The sequence below is a fragment of the Cannabis sativa genome, chromosome 5, assembly GCF_029168945.1.
Source record: "Cannabis sativa cultivar Pink pepper isolate KNU-18-1 chromosome 5, ASM2916894v1, whole genome shotgun sequence".
Lineage (NCBI taxonomy): Eukaryota > Viridiplantae > Streptophyta > Magnoliopsida > Rosales > Cannabaceae > Cannabis > Cannabis sativa.
Window position 1 is genome coordinate 17467261 of NC_083605.1, and position 18718 is coordinate 17485978.

An 18718-nucleotide genomic window follows, 5' to 3' on the forward strand; every position below is an offset into this window, starting at 1 on the left:
TAAAGATTTTGCGTCGGTCTACAGAACCGACGTGTAATCCGTAGACGTAAATAGTGTTTTATTTGCGTCGTTTTTAAAAAGACGCAAAATACAATTTTCGTCATTTTAAAACCGACGCTAAAAAATTACTTTTCTATTTTATTTTAAGCGTCGGTTAAAAAGTGACGCTAAATGTGTCATGGCATTTTAAAATTGTCACAAAAAACTTATTCCGTCGGTTTAAAAATGTCATATCTATTTCGAAAAAACTTTTTTTTTTTACCTATTGCGTCACTTATAAAATGAAGCACAAATATAAGTAAGGGAAAATTGCAAACTTTTCATGCAATTTTCCCCACCTGCATTATCAAATTTTAGAATAACTCTATATAATAGTAAATACATAATACAAAAAAAAATTAAAATAACATTTTTGAAACTTATATTAAATTAGTAATCGATTCTATTAACTAATCACACAATACCAAAATTGTTAATAAAATCGATTCTAAAACTTAAATTCCATGTATATCGTAAACTAAATATAAACTAATAATATATGCAAAAGATAACAATAATCATAAAACTTGTTACTCATGTATTATATCAAAAGTGTAGTAACCTTAAGTACTTAATCTATAATCAATGGCTTCACAAATTCGGCCAACTCATCCCGTACGGCATTGATCTCCTCGTTACTATAGGGAGCGTCTAACTTGAACTGTAAAATAAAAGATCAAAAAACATTAATCAACATATTAAAAGTATATATAATTAAAATACAAACTAAATAGAGAAGAGTAGTTATTCATGTTTACATGATTTTTCAAAAAACTTGCAGGATTAACAACCGTCATGAAACTCGAATAATCTTCATAACATAATAACCACATTGTATTCCATCCCATTGCCGACACGTGTATTGGTTGATTTTTTACCGGACCCTTGTTTCGTATATTTTTTTCGATCCCGTACATGTCCACGACTAAACAAAAAAGAAATTAATTAATGAATTGATTTGTAACATAATCTAAATTTAAAAAATTATAACTTAGTTTTGGATACATTTCATAATATCGGTTCGGATAAAGTCATTCGTCGAGTCAAGATATGCAACACTTTGAGTATTGGCATGAATCATAATTGTCAACCGATGATCACTACAGAACAAAACATGTTAATTCAGTCAACTCACTAATCGATCCATTAGTTTGTTACATTTATTAATATAAAAACATACTTACCCTGAATTCCACGGACATATCAACCATTGTTCAGGTTGCATACCCATCATTCGCTGACATAGATTCTCTGAACGTTGTTTGAGTTTACCAGCTTCAGTTGATACCGGCTGAGATTATTAAATGCATATGTATTCCTCAACCCACCAAGATTAAGTGTGTGTTCTTGCAAATAACTAAATTAAAACAGATTATTAATAAACAGTTGTATATATAATTTTTAACTTAGATATTAACTTAGTTATTAACTATTATACCTGCACCAAAGAGACATAACAAGATTTCCAATCATATGGAGCTCGCACACATCTTCCACCTCGTCGCCGCCGATCCAACACTCTTGGCCTTCTCCTCCGAACACTTCCTAGTTTAATATAGTATCTCATTGATTTCTTAGCGTGCCAATTCTTCACAATCTCGAAAGTCCGTACAATAATTGTGTCTTTGCAGTGGGGAATGTACCGTTTGTGGACCGTTTATTAGGCCCCTTTGGGTTTATCGGTGGCCGAGCTCGGTGGAGCCAAATGATCTCTTGAAACTTTCTTCTTTCCTTTCATCTACATCAAACAATTAATTACAATTTCAAAATATAATAATATCCCGAGGTTAAAGTCTTAAAATACTTACAAAACTAGCTTTGAATATATCATGGCCACAAAATTTTCACCAATAATGCATTCCCATCCCACTAGACACTATCATTAGCTTCTTTAAAAAGAAAGTATCACCAAATAACTATTTGAGTTCAACCTACTCATTATTCAAGAAAATATACTTGAAAAGGAAAAAAATGATGTACCTTCGCTAAATCATCTGGATGTATGTTGATTAGGTTCTTTGGCCAAGCTACAAAATTGTTTACGAATTAAACCAACCGTGTCGAAGCCTTCATGTTCTATAGGGCATGGTAGAATGGCATTTTCTTCAACCACCTTCTCAATAAAGACACGTTTGAAATCATCAAACTTCTTTTTAACTCCATGTATTATAATATTGCCTTCTTTGTCTGCCTTTTCAAGTTTCACATAACCTGATGCAACTAAGACCAGATCTTTTTCTTTGGGATCAATCACGTACATATCACACCTCAATCTCTTCATTTGCAAACAAAACAAGAGACAAACAAAATTTATTTTAAAAAGAACTTAAATAATTATGATATAAAAATTAAACATGCATAATGAAAATTATTTTAAAAAGCAAGTAAATAATACATTATCAGAAGTAACCGGAGATGGTGCTGGTGGGCTCGCACAAGGTGTGGGCGAGTGGGGCAACAAGTGGAGGTGTTGGAATAGTGGCCTTGGGAGCTGGTGGAGCAGAGGCCTTGGGAGCTGGTGGAGCAGAGGCCTTGGGAGCTGGTGGAGCAGAGGCCCTGGCATTTGGTGTAGTAGAGGCCCAGCCAGTTGGTGGAGCAGAGGGCCTGGCAGTAGGTGTTGCTGCTAGAACTGAGGTAACAGCAGCAAAAGCTGGTTCGTTGGATGCCCCCAACACCATCTAGTGTCCCACTTTTAAATTGTAAAGGATTTAACAAGATAAAAAAGTAAGTGAAATCTAAAGAGAGTGAGACACTATAACTTCTCAATTTCCTGAATTTAAAAAGCCTTTCCGGATTTCAAGATTACTGCTATACTTCCCATGTAAATGAGAAATTTCATGACAAATTATACAAGTAAAGCAATCCCACAAATGTTAACTATCGCAAGATAGTAATCACACCAAGAAAAAAGAGAGGGAAAAAGGAATCAATTAGAACCCTCCTCCAACAATTGAAGAAATGTAACGGATCAAAACTTGGTTACCTCCACACGCGCAAGCTAATAAGTAAGCAAAGATATAAGAGAATACCATACAAGATTAGCATTTAAACTAAAAGAAAGCACAAAGATTCCCAAAATGGACTCATTCCATAAAAATTAGTAGCTTAAGAACCTTCAAACTACTGCCTGAGTCACACTATAATAAGGTTATGCTATGGTATTAATACTAACCTTGACTCTTCTGTGGGAACCCAATTCCAGTATCTTCGATCTTCAATATAGCTTAACTTAAAACCTATCCTATTCGTGATGCACCATTGAAATATTCTCAATTATATATTGTATAAAATTATTAATTTCTCCTCCCAGTTCAACCCTAAAATCCTTGAGAAGCATATATATCTAGCAATAAGCTATGCCAGTACTTAAAAGGAATCAAACTCTGAACCTGTTAACGTCATTGGGTTGTTTTAACAAATTGGTTAATATATCAAACCCTTGAATTATAATAAATCACTTAGATTCAAAACTCTCAACAAAATGAGAAATTATCCATTGATGATGAAAATAGAGCATATATACCATGTTATTGTTATAACATAGAGCAAGACAGAAAGAGAGGGAAGTAGAGAGACTTACGGAGGTGGCCGGCCGGTTCGAAATCACAACCTTCAGAGCTGATGAGGACGGGCGAGACCTATTATAACACAGAGAGACTGAGAGAGAGAGAGAGATTGAGAGAGAGAGAACGCAAGAGAAAAAGAGAGGGAAAGAGAGAGACTAACGGAGGTGGGAAAATCGCAGCTCCATTGACACCTTTACACCTTCGAAATCGCAAGAGAGAAAGAGAGGGAAAGAGAGGGCGGCATGCTCGTAGAAAAAGAGAGGGAAAAAGAGAGCTCGATCTAAATGAAAGTGTGTTTGGGGGTAAGTGAAAAATAGGAGGATTAGCGTCGTTTTGTCACACTCACAATAGATTTACCGTCGGTTTTAAAAGGCCACATAAAGCATAAGTGAGGCTTTTAAAACGACGCTAATAATGAACGAATTTTTTTAATTTTTTTACTTTTACCGTCGGTTGGGTAATTAGTGACGGAGTAAGAACCGACGCAATTTATGTATTTTTTGTGACATTTTAAAAATGACGAATATATTCAATATGGTACTATTCACGTCGGTCAACGCGATGAACAGTCGCGTTGACCGACGTGAATAGTGACTTTTGTAGTAGTGTATATTAATAAGTAAATCTGATTATATTGAAATGAGTTTTATTTAGGGCATAAAACCCAACACTTCCAACATCTTATTCAAGACCACATATGAAAAGATGGGGCTCCAACTCAAAGATTTAACCCCCTGCCTTCAGCCCGTGTGTGGTTTCGCCGTTCAAGGAGTCGCACCTCTAGGACAAATTCGCCTACCCCTCACTGTTGGGAAAGCTCCGACAAGCATAACTATAATGGCACGATTTTTGGTATTGGACGTTCGATCAGCCTTTCACGTCGTGCTAAGCCGACAAGCTTTATATGACTTAAAGGTCGTTACATCGATATTTCATTCATGCTTGAAATTTCCAGCTAAGAATGGGGTAGGGTGTCTAAGAGGAAACCAGGAAGTTGCTTGGGAATGTTATAACCTTGCCATAGCCAAGGCTAAGAAGGAAGTATCCTCTAGCCAAAGCTCGGACAAGGGAAAAAACATTTCTAAGTAGGGAACTTCCCATGGCGAGGATGAAGATGTGAATCCTCGACTTGGGGAATCAAGCAGCAGTGTTGGCCTATGGAAGAACTAGAAGAGATTGAGAACGACCCAAATATTCTGGCCAGAAAACTTATAATTGGAAAAGGTTTGTTGCTCTAAGTAAAATAAGCCTTGATAAAATTTTTGAGAGCAAACCTGGACATTTTTGCCTAGTCACATGAGGATATGGTCGGAATGGATCCTTTTGTAATTTTGCATGTCCTAAATATTGATCCCAATTTCTGACTAGTTCAACAAAAGCGAAGGCTGTTGGACAAGGAGCGAACTCAAGCCTTGAAGGAAGAGGTAGAAAAGTTATGACATAAAAATTTCATAATTGAAGCTTTCTACCTAGCTTCGGTTGCGAATCTTGTACTGGTACCCATGTCGAATAAGAAATGGCGAGTGTGTATTGATTTCATAGACCTCAACAAGGCGTGCCCTAAAGACTGTTTCCACTCCCAAGAATCGATCAACTTGTAGATGCAACAGCCGGACACGAAATATTGAGCTTCATAGATGCCTATTCAGGGTATATGTTAATCAAAATGCATCCATCGGACCAAGAACATAAAACTTCCCGAAAAAATATGGGTCTATATTGCTACAAAGTCATGCAACTGGGTCTCAAAAATGCTGGGGCAAATTACCAAAGATTGGTAAACAAGATTTTTAAAGACCAGAACGGACGAAACATGAAAGTATATGTGGATGACATGCTCGTCAAATCCAGGAAGTCTAGGGGCACATAGATGACCTGGACAAATTCTTCAAAGTCCTCAGGAAATACAACATGAAACTCAATCCCTTAAAGTGCTCCTTTGGAGTCAGCTCGGGTAAGTTTCTAGGCTTTATCGTCAATGGCCAAAGAATTGAAGCTAATGCAGAGAAGATTCAAGCCCTCCTATATATGAAATCGCGAAAAAGAACCAAGGAAGTACAAAGTTTGACTGTTCAGATCACCGCACTCAGCCGATTTGTTTCAAAATCAACAGACAAATGTGTTCCGTTCTTCAACATCTTGCAAGGAAACAAGCTATTTAAGTTGACGGAGGAATGTAAAAAAGCTTTTCAAGAGCTAAAAACACAACTCACAAAGCCTCCTGTACTCTCGAAACCTCTGGACGGAGAAGAACTTGGGATGTACTTGGCTGTCACGGAGCATGCTGTAAGTACCGTGCTGATCAGAGAGGAAAACAACATACAACACCCGGTCTATTACATTAGCAAAAGACTCATTGAGGCCGAAGGCCAATACCCATTGATAAAGAAACTCACTTACTACTTGATTCTAGCAACAAGAAAGTTAAGGCCCTATTTTAAAGCTCATCCTATTCAGATGTACACTAACAAATTCCAAGGGAAGAAAACACTACGGCTGATGCGTTAGCCCGGCTTGCGAGTAGTAATGTAAGTGATAGAGCAAATTTGGTTCCAATCCAGATCCTCAAAGAACCTAGCATCACTGGCACGGAAGAGATCGAAATGATTAAAACTTCCCCAAACTGGATGACGCCAATAGCGACCTACCTCAACACTGGGGAACTCCCAGATAATCGAAATGAAGCTCGAAAGATGAGAAGGAATGCTGCAAGGTACATCATAGTAGAGGGAATTAAGTACAGACGAGGGTTCTCTATGCCATTGCTCCGATGTGTTACCTAAGATGATCTACACTGAATAGCGACAAATTTATTGTTCTACCCTTCAATGTATTTTATCCTTAAAACACTTAGCAACCTATAAATGATACTTCAGTAAACTAATATAATTACTGAAATGAAGCCTCAATCATTTATCTCTATTCAGTCAAGCTCAAAGGAAATCATCGTTTCACTTCTGAAAACTTATACAAGCTATAGATTCCATATATATGTTTAGCGCTCCCACTCAATTGAACTATCATGTTCCCAAGATGTAGGTATCCACTAGAACCAAAATCAGCTTCCACGAACAAGTCAAAGAACATAAATAATACAACTAAACTGAACCTAACCATATAAGGATTAAGATCCATAGACCTTAGATCAACCATTGATATTGACTTAGAAAGCTATAAAAGTAAGTTTATCATATCTTATCTAAGATCAATATCGGTCCCTTCCAATGTATACTCCATACATCCGATACTGGTAAACTTTTCCAATACCCTGGAAAGGACATACAAGGTATATGTATACTTTATCGCTGATTATCATGCCAGTCTAAATCTAGTGACCTGAAAAATCATGGGAATTAAACTTTTGAACATATCATGATGATTATATTTTACTGTGCTGACGACACTATAATCATGAACAAATACACATGTTCTGGAATAAACAGAATTCATACATTAAATAATCATGAAATAAATCATGTGAACCATGCAACATAAAATGCAGTTTCTGATCTTTATTAATTATTAAATCAGATTATTTTGAAATGGGTTTTATTTAAGGCACAAAACCCAACAAACTCTGACTTGCACTAACATAAAACAAAAAGTGCATTTCAAATAATCTCTACACCTTGATATCCAGATCAAGTGTAATATGTAGTATTCTCTCCGTAATAGGATCTGATAGGTTGTATTCAATACAACCTTTCCTCCACCATTACACTTCCTTAATCACAAAATCCTTCATATTGTGGAATTCCTCTCTATATGTCTACTCCTCTAGGGATAATGGATTCTTTACTTTTTGGCAACTACTTTTGTGTTTGTCAGGAAGTAACACTAGTAGTTAATAAATTGTTGGTACAATGCAAAAAATTGTACAAAACTTTCCTTACACTGAATAAGTATCTTTCCTGCAACTTTAACATTCAGTCTCTCTAGTAGACTTAGAGACTTCAGATAGGTTGTTACACTTTTCCAAAATCACTACTCCACCCCCAGAGTAATTACCATAAATGAAATCTATATCTAGAAGTCGAAAAGCTTCAATTGATTTAGCCACTAGAAAAAAAAAATGGTTCAACATCTTACCAAAGTGAGTTGCTTGCAGTAGAGTAAGTAAATCACCAGGCATACGACAAGCCATAGGTTTAGATAAACTCAAACCTATAATACTAGGAATAGGAAGTTTTGTTAAGTCCATTGAATAGAATTACTAACAAAATTTCCTTTCTTGTCCTTGAAATAGAAAACTTTTGGTTATTCCATATGAATGGTTTTAACCATAGTTCTCTTGCTTATACTGACAATCCATTACTTGTTTAAACAAACAATGGATTTTTATCACAAGTGTCTTCCAAGTCATAACAGGGTAAGTTCCTTGAAACCCTCCCACTACGGCAAGGTACTGTGATTTTCTGTCTAAGAACATAGGTCGTATAGTCATCTTTTGTTGTGTCAAGATAACAGAGGCAGTGGGACCATCCTATACAGAATAAGATGATAGAACAATTTTGGAATGAAAAAGAAAATTATCTCCTCTATTTTGCTACTTTTTTTTTCAGACTTTGTCATGTTCTTAGAAAATTAGTATTTGTTAAAACAAACACTTTTTTATCTAATGACTATGGGATGGTCCACCCCTAATCACTTAGAATAGCTATCAAACATGCTAACCTTAGTTAACAGCTCCAGCTTTTCTTAAGATTACGATTAGGTCATCCATGAATCTAGTAATGGTTTATACTAAGTACACAACACTTCCATCATTCTGAAATTTTCCTATCACTAGGGTATTTCCTTAGAAGGACTTAGGCAACGGCTAGTAACTAATCATAGACCTTATCCTATCATCAATAAGCAAATAAAATTTTTGGAGAGGAAAGTTTGGATATAATTCAAAAATCAACTTAATGATCTTTGAACTGCATATCTACCAAATATTTTTCCACCCCTATCAGTTCGCAAGATCTTTAACCACTTAACTTAATTGTTTTCCACCATTGCCAGAAATTCATGAATTTTTTTTCAAACATTTCAAATTTCTTTTGCATAAGGTAAAATCAATATTGATCATCTTAACAATATAACAAAACTCATATCCACCCCTGAATGTACATCCATCTTCGAATATAGATGATCTTACTTTCAGTGGATATAGGCATATTGACTCTTTGCAGAGATTGATCTTGTCAAAACAACTAAGAACAAGATGCAAATGCCATAGATATATAAGAATGTAGCTGTGGTCTTTTCATGACTTAGGTCTAGTTACAAGATAAAGTTCTTAGAATCGTCCAAGTGGATCTTTGTCACATAATACTAAACTCAAATCCACACATAAACATACAGTTTGAATCTATTGACAGAAAATGGATATTAAAAAAAACTTGTGAAAGTCATACTGTAATTTATAATGTGTTCTAGGAAATAGAATTATAAAATTTCTATTTGGAATCTAAAATTTAAAGTCAAAGACTTAAATTTAACCAAATATACATGAGTTATTATTCTTTCTTGGACCACCACTACTAATCTAACTCTAAGTTTAAATTGCCTATAGTAAACAAAACATATATACAATAGGAGATTCAAGATTAAGGATTTATATCATTCAATTTCTTAAGAGAAAGCAGAATGACATCATAAGCAAATGATTTATAAACCATTCATCTAATGATATGTATTATTTAAGCTAAGAGGAAAAATTAAAGGATAATTTAAAATTTAAAATAAGAATCCAACGATGTCCCGATTGGCGAGAGTCAGTTATTTTTATTTTTATAAATTTCTTCATTGTTTTATATTGTAAATACTTCTCTAAGGTGTAATCTATTGATGAACAACTAGATGTTGCATTTACAAATATTTATCTATCGAGATCTAACACTATTATGTTTGTCTAATGGATGACAATTCATTAGGATTTGTCCCATTAAAAACAACAAGCCAAGTTAGACCAACAATGAAAATTCGAAATTAAACTACAATTAATAACATAAAATAACATGGTTCAATATAAATCATACACAATTCAGAAATTATTAAGCATTTAGCAAGTAGGAATGACAAGTGAAAATACTAAAACATATAATCCTAAATAATTTCCAAGGTTTTCAAAAAAATGATATCAGTGTCCCGTTTAGGCGAGAGAAAAAGATACCATTCATTGAATAGAGGTGTCAGCTCATCTAAAATAACAAGCATTCTAGCAACCTTTTATTCGATAAGGATGAGAATCCAGCGTTGTCCCGTTTAGGCGAGAGTCAAGGCCATTCTATCTTATGAGCTTCCACCATTGTTTTATACTTTTGTAAGTCTTACTAATAGTCGCCACCATTAGGGTGATCCATACTAAGAATAAAACACTTACAAATAATACATATCTTTCGAGATTCTACGGCGTTAAATTGCAAATGAACGTTCATCCATTAGGGATGATTACTCACTAAGACAAGAACTATATGTAGAACCAACAATAGAGATCGAATATCCTTATAACTAAAGCTCTTTATTTTAAAGTGTATTTTCATATAATATTTATTTTAATCTATTTATTTTAAATATATATTTATTTAATTAAAATTACCAATTTACAAAAAAATTCTAAATATAAATTTTAATCTAATATTTATTAAATTATACTTAAATTGATCTGAAAATAAATAAAATTATTTTCCATCTTAGTAATAATTTTCAATAAATACTTCGAAAATTATTCAATTTAAGTTGATCCAAAATTAATTAAAAAAATTAATATTTCAACTCAAATTTAATTTTCTATAAATATATGTATAGCAAAATTCGAAACCCAATTAATTAATTATCATCTAAAAAAACCATAAAAACAAAACTTTGGCTCGCGTTCTCTCTCTCTTCCATGGCGAGGAAGAGGAAGGTGGTCCGACGGTCGATTTCTAGTCCAGCGAAGGTGGTGCCGGAGATCCAGAGTGAGAAGAATGACGTAGATGAGTCACTAATAGAGTCTGAGTTGCTGCAAATAACTGAGGATGTTCATAGAGTCCTTATTTTGTAGAAGTAGGTTGCGAGGAAATGGAATCACTAAAATTGGCGTGGAGTCGAAGCTGGGCGGAGGAGGTAGATTTGGAGCTGTCTGCAACCCAGAACCTCCAGTCGACTGCTCAAAATAACTGGAAAAAATTTAGAGAGGGTAAGACCGTCTGTTCTGATCCCAAACTGAAATTTACAAGCCCTATTGTTAAAGATGGTAGGAAAATTTCTCAGGTAGATATCGATGAGGTGAAATTAGAGGAAGCTAATTGGAAGTCTGCTGTAATCTGTATGGTTTTGGGGGCTAACATACCTGCTGCTGTGTTTGATGGATTTATTAGACGAATTTTGGGGCATCTAGGTATCAATCAGATTGCTAGGATGACTAAGGGTCTCACTATGGTTAAATTTAATGATGAAGTGCTTGAGAAAGGAGTAATTAAGTTTGACAAGAAGCCTGTCATTGTTCGGCCTTGGACCTCGGATCTGAATGTGGTCAAGCTTGTGAAGTCTGTTCCTCTATGGATTAGGCTTCATGAACTTTGGACTTCAATACTGGGGTAACAAGACATTAAGTGCACTTATCAGCACAATTGGGAAAACAATCATGGTTGATAAATATACTAAAGATCGAACAAGAGTTCAGTTTGCTAGAGTGCTTGTCAAAATGGACATAGCAGACAAACCGAAACGCTCCTTTTGGTATCTGAATGAGTATGGACAGCTTGTGGAACATGGGATTGATTATGAATGGTTGTCGGTTCAGTGTAAACATTGTTTGGGGTATGGACACATAGTGGCAGATTGTAGGAAAAAAGACAAGCAACTAGAGAGTGACAAGGGGAGAAAGAAGGCTGAGAAGATTGACATGAGCAGGGACAAAGACTTGGGTAGTCAAGTGAATAAAAATCAGGCAGCTATTCAAGGGAATGTTGATGCTGCTACTAGAGAGACAAATAGAGGCACTTTACAACCTGTTACCCCAATGAATAGTGAGATGGAAAGCACTCAAACAATGGTGGAAAGGGATGGTTTGAATTCGAATAAGGATGGATGGAAATCACCTAAAGCTAAGTTGAGAGGTTCAGGGTCAACCAAGAAAAGAGATGATTGCCGAACACAAGTGTTGAGGAACTCCTTTGATCTTCTTATGGAGAATCAAGGAGATTCAAATGGGGTTGAAGGTTCGAACTTATTTTGTTGTTGATGGATAGTAACAACATATGTAGTTGGAACGTGAGAGGGTTGAACAAAAAAGAGAAGAAAGATTTTGTTGTAGATGTATTACGTGTTAATAAAATAGGTGTTGGAGCTCTTGTGCAGACAAAAATAAAGGGGAATAAATTGAAGGAGATGATGGCTGCCAATTTTTTTAACTGGGATTATTATAGTAGTAACATGATCGAGGGCATAATTCTAATTGTGTGGAAGAAAAGGTTTGTTCAGATGGAAATCTTGAAGGAGTCAAAGCAACATGTACACTGTAAAATCAAATTGATAGGGCAACAAACGGAGTTCCTTGCCACCTTTGTTTATGGTGCCAACTCTTTAGAGAGTAGATTGGAGATGTGGTCCGACTTATCTAGGATCAAGCTGCAAACTACCTGGCTCATATTGGGAGATTTCAATGCGGCTTTTCATCACAATGATAGGAAGGGGGGAAAGCCTATTTCAGCCTCTGAACTTGCAGATTCAACAGCCTGGTATGCCTAAATAGATGTCGATCCAACGAAGAGAACAGGTTCTAACTTCCCATGGTCTAATAAGCAAGATTATCGATTTTTTTCTCAGATAGATCATGTTTTTCATAATGAAGCTTGGTTGGATGATTTTTCCAATTCTCAGGCACATTTTTCTTGTGAAACTTGTTCTGACCATTGCTTGTGCACCATTCACATGATCTCGGCTGCAAATTTAGGCAGCAAACCTTTCTGATATTACAACTTTTGGGCTGAGCATAAGGAGTTTAAGGAGGTTGTGTTAGACAGTTGGGGTGAACTGATGAGAAGTTATGGTCTCCAGGGTGTTTATTATAGAACAATGAGGCTGAAACATAAGCTTAAAGAGTTCAATAGGCGCTCGGTTGGTGATATTGGTGAGACATATGAAAAGGCTAAGAGCGAATACAAGTTATCTCAGCTAGTTCTCCAAGCTTATCCTCTAAACAAAACGCTTGTGGATAGAGAGAAAGTGGCAGCCCAACAGTTTCTTTATCATGAGCAAAGGAGCAAAGTTAGTTGGATTCAAAAAGGCGATGCTAATACGGCCTATTTTCATGCCTTGCTAGAAAAAAAGAAAGGAGGATAACAGAATTGTTTCGTTTATTTCTGATGAAGGAAACTTCATTGACAATTTCCCTGATGTTGTTAATCATTTTCTCAATCACTTTCGGAACATCATAGGAAAAGAGAACCCGACTACACTGGCCATCAAGCAAGAATGCATTGACATGGGACCAAAACTCAGCATAGACCAACATGTATCTCTTCTTAATCCTTTTTCTCTCAAAGAGGTTAGAGCTGCGATATTCAGTATTCCTAGTACTAAATCCCCAGGTCCTGATGGATTTGGTTCGGGGTTTTTTAAATCTTTTTGGCCTGAGTTGGGGAAGGATATCCATAGTGCGATCACTCATTTTTTTGATACTAATAATCTTCCGGCTGAGCTTCATAATACTGCCATAACTTTGGTACCGAAGATTGATAATCCTTCCAGGGCTGTTGATTATCGACCAATTGCTTGTTGCACTACCTTGTATAAATGCATATCTAAACTCTTATGTTCTCGATTGGCTAGAGTTCTTACAAATTTAATCAATCAGAATCATGGTGCTTTTGTCAAGGGTAGGTCGATTGCTTACAATATCTTGATTCTTCAGGATCTTTTGAAGAACTATAAGAGGAAAAATTGCTCCCCGAGGTGCACTATAAAAATTGACATCAGCAAGGCTTATGATACAGTCAACTGGGAGTTTCTTGAACAAGTGCTGAAGTCTTATTGCTTCCCTGCTAAATTCATAAGATGGATTATGATTTGTGTGAGAGAGACATCTTATACCTTACTTATGAATGGAAGATTTCAGGGTAGCTTTAAAGGAAAGCAGGGGTTAAGGCAAGGGGATCCAATATCGCTGCTTCTATTTGTTCTTATAACAGAATACTTGTCTCTGAGATTCCAGCTTGCAGCCAAGGAGAAAAAATTCAGGTATCACCCTATTTGTAGAAAACTTAAGGTTACGAATCTCTGTTTCACAGATGATCTTGTTGTTTTCTGTAAAGGGGATAAGGATTAAGTTCATGTAATAAAGGAGGCTTTAGAGGAGTTCATTAGAACATCTGGCTTGAAAATTAACTTTGATAAGTCCCAAATTTATTGTGGGGGAGTGACTTGTCCTGAAGACTTAGCTCAGAGAAACAACTTAACTATTGGGAGCTTTCCTCTAAAATACTTGGGGATTCCTCTTAAGCCTACTAAATGGAGACTTGAAGATTGCGGAATCATTCTCAAAAAGATGAAACAGAGAATCCTATCTTGGGCAAATAAACATCTTTCATTTGCTGGTCGTGTTCAACTTATTAAATCCACTTTGATTGGTCTTAGAAACTACTGGATTATAGTCTTTCTTCTTCCTCAGAGTGTGATAAAGGAGATTGAGAAGCTTTGTCGTGGTTTTTTATGGGGTCTGAAGGACAATCGGCCCAAGATCCATTTGGCTAGCTGGGAGAAGGTGTGTCTCCCTAAAGCTCTTGGAGGTCTTGGTTTTAAAGATGGCTCTCGTTGGAATATAGCCTCCCTTGCGAGATTTATCTGGGACATAATGAACAAAAAGGACTTGTTGTGCGTGAAATGGGTTAATGCAGTGTATCTCAACGGTGCCAGTTTCTAGACTTACAACTTAAAAGCTGACACTAGTTGGTATTGGAAGAAGTTATACAGGCTGAGAATGGATTACACTCAACAGGACATCGATTTTGCTGGTGTGAGGGGAACTTTTAGAGTTTTTAATTTCTTTAATTCATCCTTTAATCAACTTATAGACCCTGCTGCCAAAGCGATCTGGTGCAGCCTTAATATTCCGAAGCGTGGTTTCATTCTTTGGCAGGCGGTTCATTCGAACCTTCTCACTAGAGACATGCTTGGCAGGTTTCAGATTGTTGTTGAAAATACTTGTTCTGCTAGTTGTGGAACAGGTTTGGAGAGTCATCATCACCTATTTTTTTATTGTAGGCTTTCTAGTTTGGTTCTTACCAAACTGTCTAGTTGGCTGGGTTTCAATGGTTAGGATTCTTCCTTTAGCGGCTGGTGCTGCTGGTTGTCTTCTTTGCAGCCGAGCTTCATAGGTCGGTTGCTGGTGGTTTTGTTGGCAGCAACTATATACCATCTCTGGAGGAATAGGAACAATTGTATATACTCGAATTATTATAAAACAGTGAATTGTATTGTTCAAAGTATTAGAAAAGATGTAAAGTATAGATTGAGCATGATCAAGAAAAGAAAAGGGACAAGAATAGAGATTGATTTACTTAAGAGAATGATTTGTAATTAATTATTGTTGTGAGGTTGGTCTTTCTTTGAGAAAGATTGAGGGTGTATTTGTCTTGTTCGATTAATGAAGTTTTTTCTTCATGATCAAAAAAAAAAAAAAATTGAAACCCAATGTATTTAAAAAAATACATTTTCGAAATTGCTTAAGATAAAATAAAATAAATCGTGAAAAATTATTCTAATTTATGTTGGTCCAAAATTAATTAATAAAATAATTTTCAACAGAAATATAATATTCTATTTAATTCAATATTAAGAAAATTATCAAATATTTAAGTATCATGAATAAAATCAACTTAAATATTAATTTTCTATTTAATAAAATATAACTAGAAAAATACTTCAATCAAACAGAAAATACCTATGTAGATTTTCACTAACTAACTACTTTATTTTCTAATTAAAATATAATATATTTTAGTCCATTTCTTTTAATTAATCATTTAATGAGAAAAATTTACTTGATTTAAGTTGATCTAAAATTAATTAATAAATAATTAATTTTCAACTTTAATCTATTAAAAAAAAACATAATTATCTGCATTAAATAATGTAATTTCGAAATTGGTGTGAAAAAAATGATTAATAAAATGAAATATATTTTGAAAATTATTCTAATTTAAGTTGTTCTCAAATTAAAATTTCTAACTTACAATAATTTTCTATTTAATTAAATATTCTGAAAATAACTAATAATTAAGTATCTTGAATAAAATCAACTTAAATATTTAATTTTCAATTTAATTAAATGTATTCAATATAAGAATCAAATAATTAAGTATAAAAAACAACTTAATTATTAATTCTAATTTAATACTAGGAAAAATATTGTAATTCAAGTTTGTCCAAAATTAATTAATAAATAATCAATTTTCAACTCAAAAATATTTTCCTAATTAATTAAATATTAGAAAATATAATTAGTTGCTAGAAATAGCTATCTAGAATATATCTCATTAACTAAGTGTTTTTCTAAAATTAACTTTAAAATATTCAATGAAAAATAAATTTTATATATTTTAAAGCTAATAATGTTGCTAATTCAATTTTAATTAGGTTAGACAAATATAATTAACCTAATACAATTATCTAAATATGGCAAATGGGCCTTCACAATTGGAGTGGTTCATCTGAGGGAGGGCTGGGTTCAGTATGTCGTACCCACTACTATTGGCCCCCTAACTCTCACACAAGGCCCAAAGGAGAGGAATTTAACCATTCAATAAATAATTGTTATTCGTTGAATAAGCCCAATACGAATTGGACATAAATAAAATTACTTATGTGAAATTTTATTTTAGCAACCTTTTTCATTTAATTAATTAAACTTAAATGGGCTTCCTATATGCATCTAAGCCCAAAAGCAAACATATAGGCTCACACAGGTCAAATTGATTTGGTTGGGCCCTATCATGTTTCTAGATTTACACAGATGAAAAAAGTACAAAATTAACCTGTTACAAATTATTTATAGGATCTACTGACAATTGGACTATAATTAAAATCAGATCATTGGATATGTCAACAAGTTAATCATAGCAATTTAGATTAAATAAATAATAGGTTTGTTAAAAAAAAGTTTTGAATAAACAATTAAATAAAACAAACACAATATCCATGTAACAATATGTGAAATAAGATATTAATATAATTAAATTATTATTTTAAACTAACCAGCTAGATTGTGAAAATTTAGGGTTGTTAAAACCAACCTTAAATATCTCATCCAAAAATTAAAATTCAAAAAATGAAAACTAATTTAAAATATCTAGGTTCATTTGAATTATTTTATCAAATTAAATTAAATATCTAATAAGATAATTGATTTGAAAATAACTAAAAAGATATTTTTAAAATCATTTTCTAATCTTATAATTTAATAAAATTAAAATAATAAATAAACCAATTATAAAATAGATATGGTTAGGAAATTATTATTTTAAGAATAAAATAATAAATAAATAATAATTATCCTAATTATATTTCAAAATATCTCAAATTAAGCATTGTTCAAATTTCTACAAAAATATCTAGGTTATTTAAATATTTAAAACACAATTTATAAATTTCTAATAAGTAAAATGATATAAAATAGCATAAATATTATTTTTCTAACTTATAATTTATAAACAATCAAATATTTAACAAAATAACCAATTTTGAATTTGAAAATATTATGGTTAGAGTATTTATAAAAATATCTAGGTTAATTTAAAATTTATTAATTATTTAATTTATCATATAAGGTAATTTTAATATAATATTTCAAATTAAAAAGATAATGCTATCTTTAATTTAAAATATATTAAATATTAAAATATTTAACCTTATAATTAAATAATATATAAACATTAAAGAAATAAACAAATTTTTAAATCTGACCATAATTTAAAAAAAAAATAATCAATTTTTAAATTTCAACCTCAAAATATCATAAAATTAATAATAATCTATTAAAAATTTAATATTACTAATTTAAAATTGATATTTTTATTTAATTATATTAAAAATAATATTTTATTTTGATTTTTTAGGGTTTGAAATTGGAAAAAATCCGAAATTGGGTGAAAAATCCCCAAAAAATCAGACAAGTGAAAGCAGTTAATAAAACGTTAAAGGATACTATTAAGAAGAAGCTAGACCCCGCCAAAGGCAGATGGGTTGACGAGGTACCTCAGGTAGTCTGGGCCGACAGAACTATCGAGAAGACAGCGACGAGACACACTCCTTTCTCGCTAGTGTTTGGCTCGGAAGCAATGCTGCATGTTTAAGTGAACATATCGACTCACACATAAGAGTTTTATAATCAAGAAGAAAACAAGGAAGTTTTGAAAATTTCCTTTGATCTACTTGAGGAAAAATGAATTGAGTCGTAAATTACCAACACTGCATACCAACACCGAGTTACAAGATATTTTAACAAAAAAGTCAAGAAAAGACTATTCAATGTTGGAGACTTGATGCTAAGATGAGTATTTGAAAATACGAGAGATGCATATGCAGGAGTGTTCAACCCAAATTTGGAGGGTCCATGTGTCGTCGAAGCAGTAGTTGGAGTTGGACATTATAAATTTGCTCGACTCAACGACTCGCTAATAAAGAACTACTGGAACGTGGAACATTTGCGAACCTACTACCAATAAATAATTGATGTAACTTACATTACTAATGTAAAATTTAAACTTCAGTTATGAATAAAGAGAATCATTTATATTTAAGTCATTACAAAGTTTTATTCTTTAAAAATTACTTATGGGACATTTGTTGGGTTTTATGCCCTAAATAAAACTCATTACAATCTGATTAGTTATCAATTTAGAAGTGAAGAATGTTTACATGTATGTTACATGTTTATGGTTTAATACATATACTTGATATATGCACAAAATCAGTTAAATCCAGAACATATAGTTATTCACAATTATAGTATCGTCAATACAGTGGAATGTGATTGTGATTATATGATTCAAAAGATTTGGTCCCTGTTCATTAGTGTTTTGGATTTACACTGATGTGATAATCAGCGATGAAGTATACTTACACTTGGAGTAAGTGTTATG

The 18718-nt window shown here is 33.4% G+C and overlaps 2 long non-coding RNA genes across 2 annotated transcripts; both read right to left on the reverse strand.

Moving 5' to 3' along the window:
• Positions 1 to 396: 396 nt before the first annotated feature.
• LOC133038551 (uncharacterized) lies at positions 397 to 867 on the reverse strand. The gene is made up of 2 exons (XR_009688063.1): positions 798 to 867; positions 397 to 700 (listed from the first exon to the last, which is right to left on the reverse strand). It is a non-coding gene; the product is annotated as an uncharacterized LOC133038551 (long non-coding RNA).
• A 273-nt stretch (positions 868 to 1140) lies between these two features.
• On the reverse strand, positions 1141 to 3679 carry LOC133038552 (uncharacterized). Its single transcript, XR_009688064.1, has 2 exons — positions 3620 to 3679; positions 1141 to 1276 (listed from the first exon to the last, which is right to left on the reverse strand). It is a non-coding gene; the product is annotated as an uncharacterized LOC133038552 (long non-coding RNA).
• Positions 3680 to 18718: the final 15039 nt, after the last annotated feature.